Genomic DNA, 9,443 nt, shown 5'->3' on the forward strand with positions numbered 1-9,443 from the left:
ATCTCTGCGGAACAGTCTGACTGGAGGAGAGTGAGAACAAAGTGACAGTAAAAGAACGGTAGCAATTACTTTACTAGCAGTTAACGTGCCATTAACTGCTTCCTGGCAAAAGCTTAAAGTTGCAAACCCCAGGTTAAGCTTGTTACCTTAATTTTACAATTGTAATTCAATATTCAGAATGCGACTAGTGTAATAAATATTCCCATTCAGTGCTTCATATAATAAATAATTTAAAAGTGTATTAAAAGTTCCAAATTATAGCCATAACAGAAATACAAATGCTTAGTATTACATCTTCATAAAAATAAATAAATGTGCAAACCATTTTCTCAAAAACAAGCCAGAATCCAAACCCCTTAGCAACAAATCACTGGAATTTTTTTGCTCTTAATAGGCATTCATGAAGAGATCTCCCTTCAAAATGTAATTTGTTCTTAGGGAGCTTCTGCATGCAAGGCAAACAGCTCCCAGTTTTGTAAAGCTATGTAAAGCCTTTATCCCACTTCCAACAACATCTGTACAAAAATTCAGGCAGAAGAGGGCTGTGCCCTTAGTGAGGATATTTCACATAATAGGTCTTTAAGTTAGATGGAGAAAGCAAGGTTTGGCGAAAAGAAAAACCCCTTCGGTCACTTGCTAATTCCCAAAACGGATGAAGGAGAGGAAGAGGAGGGCTGTTCAGGTGCACCATCTACTACATCCTTCTGAAACCCAGAACCCCGCGTGCTGTGGCCGACCTTATCGAGAAGGTCACACAAGCTCATCCTGTGCAGAGCTGCCTCCCCGCTACCACTGCCCACAGAGGCACGGTACGAGGTAGCTCGCTGGAGTCACTTTTGCCATTTCAGAAGAACGGAGGTGCTTATGGGCTCTGGTTTACAATTGCAGCTCGATTTAGCTGACCCCAGCTGTTTGCCTTGTCCCTCCGCCAGGACAGAGAGACGAACAGGAGGCTCAGGCTACTGAACTTCATGACATTACACACTAACATGAACAGCCATAAAACGCCATTTACATTCATATGCCAGGCTGTAAACTCTAGCAGATTCAAAGTCTGATGGAAAACAAGTCTGAATGGCAGAGTAACCTCTGGCAAAGGGACAGGATGAACAGCTGGATGCTTCAGCTCCTGGAGCATAAGTCAGAGTCACAAGTGTATTTATTGTGCTTTCCTTCCCACATTGCGGACGATCGAGGAGTATCAAAGAAGTCTGATTATCTGTAGTAACAGACTCTCACGAGCATCCAAAGCTTCCGGTGCATGTTTTGAGGGTTCATTTTACTACAAAACGCAGCACCACATTTTGGTGGGTTGACCCCAGCTTCTTACAGTTATGTCAGATAATTTAAAAAGCTTTTGGTACTAGGAAGCCACCATTCAAACTCCTTTCCCAAACACCGCTGCCATTTACTTTCTGTATTGGTTTAAGTAACACATTCTAAGAAAGATAACTTTTTCTGCTTCACGTGCAATCAGACTAGGTTCCCACCAGGGCTTCAGACCCACAAGTATTCAAGGCAAGGAGGACAAGCCACACCAGGCTCAGAAGCAGACTTCCTCCCTTTTGTTTTGGCTGGAAGCATGCTCTGGCTTTTCCATTGCAGGCGGCAGGCCCTGTACCCAACTGCCCTGGATCCGTCTCGCAACCCAAGAGGCACGCTGGGCATCAAGCGCCAGCCCAACGCACATGCGTTATCTCACTCCCTAGCTCACTGCGAATGGGTCACCCAGCTGATTTGCCTACAGCATGGTACACAATCCTGCTCCTGCAAGGCCAGTTATATGTTTCAAGCTTTGGAAAGGGAAAAAAAAAAAAAAAAAAAAAAAAAAGAGGTTTTTCAGCCCAGCTCTGGGGTTGACGCCTTCAGAAGAGAACTGTAAAGCAAGCTGAAGCCAGTCGGAGGTACATACCAGCACCTATCACTTACCAACCTGCGCTTCCTTCTAGATGCCATTGTAATGAGAACATAAACAGTGAAATAAGCATACCTCTCCCTTGAATGAATTACCTATTCAGAGTTCCCTCTGGTGTTCAATAAGCTAATCATCACATTCAAGGTAAGAGCGTTAGTTACAAAAGCATCAAGTTCCCTCACAAGCAAGTTATCGCTCGACGACAAGCTCAGCGATAGGGACGGGACCGTAGTGGTGTAATTCACGGACAACAAAGGCGACACTATTTTCCCTGAGATTTCAGAGACTAAACTCACACTTCCTTCTTTGTATACAATTCACCCGAGCGTCCCATTAACCCAGAAAGGACCCAAATCGTTATTGATCCCTCCCGTCTCCGGGTGTCACCGAGACTGACTGACTGACGCAGTCTCGGAGAAGGCAAAGTCACAAGTCACAGGTACAGCCCAGCTAAACCAGGCAGGCGGAGGTGTTCTGCAGCTCCCGAATAACTATGCCTTGAGTCACAAGCCTCTCCAGCCCGGCACTTTCATTCGCCCGCACGAAACACGAGCAAAGTACGGGACGTCTAATTAGCACTTTGGAAAGAAAGTTTAAGGCTGCCCCTGCAAAGAGACAAAACGCGTCTGCGGGAGAACCCGAGCGGGCTCCCGAGCCGGCGGTGCGCAGGGGGAGCGCGGGGCCGGGGTCGGCGCCGGGCCAGGGCTCGCCGCGCCACCGGGGCCGCTGACCCCCGCCGCGCCGAGGGCGTTGCGAAACTCGCGGGAAGCGCAACCACCCCCCCGGCCCCGAGCGGGGCTGCGCGCCGGCGGCGGGCAGCGGAGGGGGCTCCGCCGGGCACCGGCGCTCCGCGGCTGCCGGGCGGCAGCAGCCAGACGCCGCCGCCGCCGCCCACCCCCCCGCCCCGGCCCTGCGCGGCGGCCGGGGAAAGGCGCTCCAAGTCCGGAGCCGCCGCTCGGGAGCCCCTTAACCAGAACCATCTGGGGGGCGGGCAGCGCGGCGGAAGCCCCCTCCGCCCTGCCCCGCGGCCGCCCCAGCCCCGGGGGGCCGCAGCCGAGGAAGGGGGAAGTTGCTCGGCCGCGATTCGGCAGCTCCCGAGCGGGGCGGGGAGGGGTACGACGACGGGGAACCTGGCCGCGAAATCCGCTCCCCCCCCCCCGTCCCCCAAATCCTCATCCCCATCCCGAGGCGCGCAGCGGCCGGGCCGGGGGCTGCGTTTTACCTTCAACAGGTGCAGGCGCCGGCGGGAGGGAGCCCCGCGGGCGCGGACCGTCCGAGTTGCCCGAGCGGGAGCGGCGGCGCCCGGGAGCCCGGGGCGGGCGGCGGCGGGCTGGGCAGAGGCGCTACGGCAGCCCCCGGCGGCCGCCCATGCTCCCGGCGGGCCCCGCCGCCGCCACAGCTGCCGCCGAGAGTCAGCACGAAGGCGGCAGCGGCCACCTCCGAGAGGAAGGAGGAGAGCGGCGGGGAGCGAGGGAGGGGAAAAGCAGAGCGAGAGAGGAGAGAGAAACCGCCCCGAGAGAAATTAATCGTCACATGACGGTCGCGATCCGCCGCCGCCCCCCGACAGCCGGAGCCTCCGCCGGGGAGCCGGGGAAAAGCTGCGAGGAGGGGACACACCTGTAGGCGCAGCACATATCCGCTGTGAGCACAATGCGAGACAGGAAACTGAAAAAACAGCCCAGGGAAGGAGAGAGGCTCCCGTTCGTCCCTCCTTCCCTCCCTCCCTCCCTCCCTCCCTCCGTCCTCCTCCTCTCCCTCCCTCCCTCCGTCCTCCTCCTCTCTCCACCCCCTGCCCCCGGTCAGGATCCGCTTGCAGCGCTGTCTCATGCAGGGAGGTCCAGGCGGAGGGCCGGGCGGAGGCAGGAGCCGCACTTTCTCTCCCTTTTCCCTTCCCCGTCTCCGCTTTGTTTTGCCCACCAGCCAGGCAGAGCCGGCGCGGCGGAGCGAGGCCACCCGCGGGGCCGAGCGCTCCCGGGGAGCCCCGAGCTCGGGGCGGGGGGCGGACGGGACACCGGCCCGGGGCCGCCTGCTCCAGCGCCGGGGGTGGCGAGCCCCCAGCCGCCCGCGGGCGTTCCGCGGCGGGGAGCGCAGCCCCGCGGCCCCCCGGGGGCGGAGAGCGGCGGGACTGCCCGGGCGGCCGGGGCCGGCGCCTCTGGGCAGCCTCTGCCCGCGGCCGGGGCCGGCGCTGGCCTCCGCGGCGCTCCCCGGAGGGGCAGGGGGCAGCGCTGGGGAAGGGTCTCCTTGCTGCTCCGTAGCGCAAGGCCTTGGGGTACCTGGCGTGTTCCGGCGGTGTTTTGGGGACGCTCCTGAACGTGTACGGAGGAGTGTAGTTTCCAGCCCCTGTCCCCCGAGCAGAGACTCCTGGGCTCCCAGAGGTTGCCTCTCTCCTTGCACGCCCTGCCCTGTCGTTGTGGGGCCCAAAATATGTCACTGGCAACGTTTTTAGTGAACTTGAAGTACTCCAGGGTTTATCCCGCTCAGGTAAACTCTCTGTAATCACAGTTTCTGAAGGTCTTTTCTCCCGCTCAGGCACTCCGCTAAAAAGCACCTCTGCTAAAAAGCAAATTTCTCCCAGAAAGACGCCAAAAGGAGCTAGTGCAGAGCCCACTCCCTGCCTGCGTGTAAGCACAGCATCCGCTTGCTTTAGCGTCATGATCTTCTCTGCATTCAGATGTCAAGTTTGTCTCAACTGTAAGTAATGTAGGGATAATCTATTAAAAAGAAGGATATCTTAGAAGAATGGCTCAGGTAAGCTTTGGGCAAGTTGTTTAGACTTTGTAGGTAGCTTTCCATCAGTCACATGTGGACCAGCGATGTTGCAAGGAGTAATTAATTAGCTGCTGTTGGTACTTTGAGTGCAGCTTCATTAAATGCTGTGTGCATTGGGCTTCCCACTGAAACAACAGGAGAGAGCTGGTCCGAAAGCCACGCTTCTCAAATGGCACCCTGGAAGTTGCTGAAAAATTGTCATTGCATCTCAGAACGGCAACAGATACCAAATAAATAAAAACCATCTCCAAAACCTGGGCGAGAGTAAGAAGTGAGAGGCTGTCGGAGGAGGTGTTAAAACCGGCTTTCAGACCTTGGCCGTGCAAAGTGCCGCCGCAGTCTTAGAGGTGGGTTGGGACCATTCAAACACAATGTGGTATTTTGTGGGGTTTTCCCTCAGGGGTTGCACTTGGGAGGCATAGTGTGCTGGCTGGGTCTCACCAGTCTGGCCCAGTTTTTGTGCTAACCTCCACCAGAAGGCCCTCGTCCCTGTTTGCCTCCTTCCTTTTCTTCACCTGACTGGGCAGAGTCACTGTGAGGTGGGAAAGAACAGCTCTGGTGTAACTGTGGAGCATTTCAGAAGATCCGGATCCCCCCTCTGAACCTCTGTCCTTGCTTGCTTGGAAGAGAGAAGAGGAATCTGAAGAGGACAGAGATGGGACTTCCCTAGGAAAATTGGGTTAATCGCGTCCTGCAAGCCCTGGGAAGGATCCAGGACAGGGAAACTCACAGGCTGCTAATGGGCTTGGTAAGACCTCACTTTCCAGGCTGCTTTTTTCAATGTCTGGGCTTCCGGCCAGGTTGCCCAAACTTTTGGCAGAATGCCATGGAATTACCGGCCAGGCCGCTCTCCTTGTGCTCTGGCCTGTGAATCTCTGCCTCCCAGCACGATCTGCCCTGGGGGCTTTTACTGGGGGCTCTGTCTCTTGTCCCCCCACCCTGCCTGCTCCAAAGCTAGTGGTCTGCTCGACTTACTGAGGGGGGTAAGCCCCAGGTGTGAGCCCACACCTGCTCCATCCAGTGGCCACTGGCCAGGGCTGTACTTGCTGTACTTCTGCTGTCTCATGGTGGCTGTCCCCAGGCTAAATTTAAGCCTTTGCCCCTTCCCGGCACACCATCCCTCTGGCTGGAACTGTTTCTTCCGTCTCCTGTTGCTCTGGCCTCATAACAGAATTTTTTTTTTTTTTTTTTTAGAAACCTGCCCGTGGACATGTACAGAGCCAGAGCAATGGTGACAGTTTATTTAATTCTAAAGAGGAGCTGGTGAAGTGAAGCCTTGCTGAATCCTCATCCAGTCCGTAACAATTACCTGCTGTGCATTTGACCTTGCTGAGTGTGACAGGGATTATGAAGCTGAACTAGAGCTCAAGGTGGCCACACAGCATCCCATCCCAGGACAGCTGTCTTCTCTGCTAAGCCTCCATAAGTTGCTGTTCTGCCAGGCACATGTAGATGTGCTAAAGCAGCAGCATGGCATATCGGCCCGTGCTTCCGCCAGCTGGGGCCCAAATGTGTGCCGCAGCACTTTTGTTACTGAATTTAGTGCTGAATTCAGCTCTTGGCCCAGTTGTGAAGGTGCAAAGTGTTCACAAGATGGTCTTCTGCCTCCCGTTGTCCCTTCCTTGTCTTGGAGCTAGCACATCGTCCTTCTTCCCCATGGAGAAGTGTGTGATACAGGGAAATACCTTCCCAGTGAACCCAGATAAAGAGCTGCACATCAAAACCTGCTATTTGCAGCTGAAGGATTATTCCCCTTCCTTATCACCACCCACCAAAAAAGAAAAAAAAAAAAAAAAGAGGTCAAATCACATGCTAAATGCAGAAATGCTTAGAAAAGAGCAATAAGCAAAGGATTGAATGATTAACAGCTTCCCAGACTCCTGGGAATCTTCCCTGCCGGCATGCACTTACACATGCACTGTGCGCGGCTCAAGGGGAAAGCCTTGCTCTCTCTCTCTTTCTCCAGTGTAAGGACACAGATAATGGGACTGCATGTGAACAGGACTCTAGTCCAGATTTCAATTTCCTATTTATTTCCTCGCTCTGCACTCTCTCTCCTCACCTTGTTACCACCCATTCATTGTTATGCACGTCCTTCTGGTTTTTTTTCCCTCTGCCTGTTGTTACCTTTTACACTGGATGCAACGCCTGTGCCTCTCTCCCGCTTCCCCTCCCAGCACTGTCAAATCTCAATTTTATCTAGGGCGCAGCAATACGCAGTATCCTTCCTACTGCCAAGACCTTCGAGGCCTGTAAAAAAGAGCCGAATTTCCAGCTGTGATTATTAAAAACACCTTGTTCCATGAGCAACAGGACTAATGCAGCCATGTTTCCTGTGGCTTTGTCTCTGACTCACTCCTTGCTATAACCTCATCTCCCGTTTCTCTTTCATGTCCGATGGTACATCTCTTCTCGGTGGCGAAAGGCAGCAGCTGCTGTTGCTGGTCCACAGCGGCACGCGTGCTGCCTGCGCAGCACGGCTGCCTGCACTGCCAGGGCAACTGGCTGCTGCCAAGCACAGCCCTTAAGAGTCGAGTTCCTCCTGCATCTCTCTCTGTTGGGAAACTAATCTGAGTCTCTAGTCGGTGATGCTCACAAACCCCTGGGAACTTAATTATCTTTGATGCTTCTACCTCTTTTATTCATTTGTTTGCAACTAGCCAATGTGTTCTGACATTTTTATGAGGGGCTGATAGGCAGATAAACAGCCAGATGATTGATTATCAGCCTTTAGGAAGGAAGGTTGTTTCCCTGTGGTCATGGAGACAACCTGAGAGCAACCCAAACAGCTAAAAAAGAACCTCAAATCCTTTAAAATTATTACAATTGCACTTTCTGTGTGCAGAAAAGTTTGATTGTCTGCGTGCCTTCATGTCTGAGCAACCTCCTTACATCCTGCTAGAGGATGTCCCACATCTCAGCTTTCTTCTGAAGGGTAGGGAGGGGGAAGAAAGGGGAAGGATTCTTCCTCGTGTAAGCAGCAATGCGTCTGTCTGCTGTACTGGGCAACGGCTGTAGCTGAGATTCAGTCTGCCCTCGCACTGCTGCTACCGCCATCCTTTGTAAGAAATTTATATCAATAATGGGAATGGAAAGAGCACAAGAAGTAGGACGCTACCTGAATGGTTTTAGTCTCTTGGTTAAGATATAAGCAAGGACTCTACAAGACTTTTTCACCCTCCATCCGATGTCTTTGGTTCTGATAGGGCACTGCATCATCTTCCACTAGTGACTGAAATGACCCAGATATACATATTTATATTTTTACAGTCCATAAATCACCCTGGGATCTACTTTTTCTGGATGAAAAGTGCCAGATAAATCTAAGGTGTTGTTATTAGTTTTGAGAAATGTCACTGTGCACGTCCTGACTTTCATGCCCTTTGCACCAAACCCATGTGGCAGATCAATTTGTATATATTTAGTTTTTTTGGGGGATTGATGGATTTCTCAGTGCCCATTTTCCAAAAAAGCAGAAAAAAATGTTTAAGGGTAAAATAACCTAAGGTTAATTGTGTGATTCCCTTCATTTTTCTCCTTTGGTGCTGGAAAATATTTGAACCACCTGGAGTAGGTGGTTTTCGGTATTTTCTAACCAACCCTCACTTGATACATTTGTTTACCCCTGTACAAAATGTTACCCAGTCAGAATTTTGCTTTCACTTAGTTTAGCAGCATTTTCTGTATACTTTGCTACAGATATAAATGGCTGCACAAAGGTATGAGATAGAATACCAGCAGGCCCTGGATACAATTTCCATGTGGAATCTCCAGAAGGCCTTGTATGGATGTGTGCAATGTCTAAATGCATATGTAGAACTATTACAAGTAGCAGCCCTCACAGTCAAGACTTGATGTCCTGATATTGCCCTGGTTGTATCCAATTGTGTGTGAGCCTAGTTAAGAGATCCTCGGGTAATGAAGATGTTCATACGGGCAATGCTTGTATTTTTTTAATGCTACCTTGAATTTTCTGAGGAATTTAATTTAAAAAAAAATTAAAATCTGATAAGAAACTTCAGCAGAAAGTTTAGTGTTGTTTCAAAATGTAGCTAAAATTAAAATTAATGTAAAATGTTGACAACTAATATTTGGCCTTGCCCTTTTTTTTTCCTCCTCCTTTTTTGTTTAAATAGACCCTTCACAAACACACACACACACCTGTACATCTATATAAACCAGCCTAACCAGCATTTCCAACTTTAATTAAAGGCAGCTGCCTAGCTAAGTTCCAAAGCCACTGCTCTGCTATGACGAAGTAACATTCATTTTAACCACAGCCAAAATACTTGCACTTGATGGTATTGCTAATTCTGCAACTGATTGGAGAACTGGCTATTGGAAGTAGTTAATTGCTATGTGTGCTGCTATAAATATATCTATATTGTAGAAAAAAATAATAGAATCTCATTATCTACTAATATTTGAACTAGTATTATTACGGAGAGCTAGGCTGTGGGAAGGCAATTACAAGTAAGAGTACATGATTACAGTATTCTGTTCAGAAGTGGAAAATCAGATTTAACTGTTTTATCCTGGAAATAATTAATCTTTTTACATCAGTAACCTCAGATAGTGTATAATTAATATTTTCTGAACATATATTGCAGAAATTTTGTGTTTATACTATTCAAGTGTATCTGGACTATAGTATTTAAATATACAGCTAAAATAGTAGGAGTTTAATATGGTACAACAGAGTTAGAGAAGCATTTATCATTTTAAAAGACTTAGACCAATCAGAATTCATCAATGACAC

At 50.6% G+C, this 9,443-nt stretch overlaps 1 protein-coding gene and 1 long non-coding RNA gene across 5 annotated transcripts in view; one reads left to right on the forward strand and one right to left on the reverse strand.

Annotated features, from left to right (window-relative positions):
* The window catches only part of PLXNB2 (plexin B2), a 261,372-nt gene extending 257,785 nt beyond the window's left edge, over positions 1 to 3,587 (reverse strand). The window contains exon 1 of one of the 3 annotated variants that reach the window (XM_075024963.1): positions 3,533 to 3,587. The gene's annotated coding sequence lies outside the window, so the exon portion shown is untranslated. Of the gene's footprint in view, positions 1 to 3,137; positions 3,256 to 3,532 lie in introns of those variants that run through there. The other 2 variants (XM_075024965.1, XM_075024964.1) reach the window with 2 other exon arrangements.
* Positions 3,420 to 8,763, forward strand: LOC142029838 (uncharacterized). Of its 2 annotated transcripts, none has more exons than XR_012650039.1 (3): positions 3,420 to 3,556; positions 4,445 to 5,432; positions 5,879 to 8,763. It is a non-coding gene; the product is annotated as an uncharacterized LOC142029838 (long non-coding RNA). The 2 variants fall into 2 exon arrangements; XR_012650040.1 differs by lacking the exon at positions 3,420 to 3,556 and having other exon boundaries at positions 3,762 to 5,031; positions 5,312 to 5,432.
* The last annotated feature ends 680 nt before the right edge of the window (positions 8,764 to 9,443 follow it).

Source organism: Buteo buteo, chromosome 4 (genome assembly GCF_964188355.1).
Source record: "Buteo buteo chromosome 4, bButBut1.hap1.1, whole genome shotgun sequence".
Taxonomy (NCBI): Eukaryota; Metazoa; Chordata; class Aves; order Accipitriformes; family Accipitridae; genus Buteo; species Buteo buteo.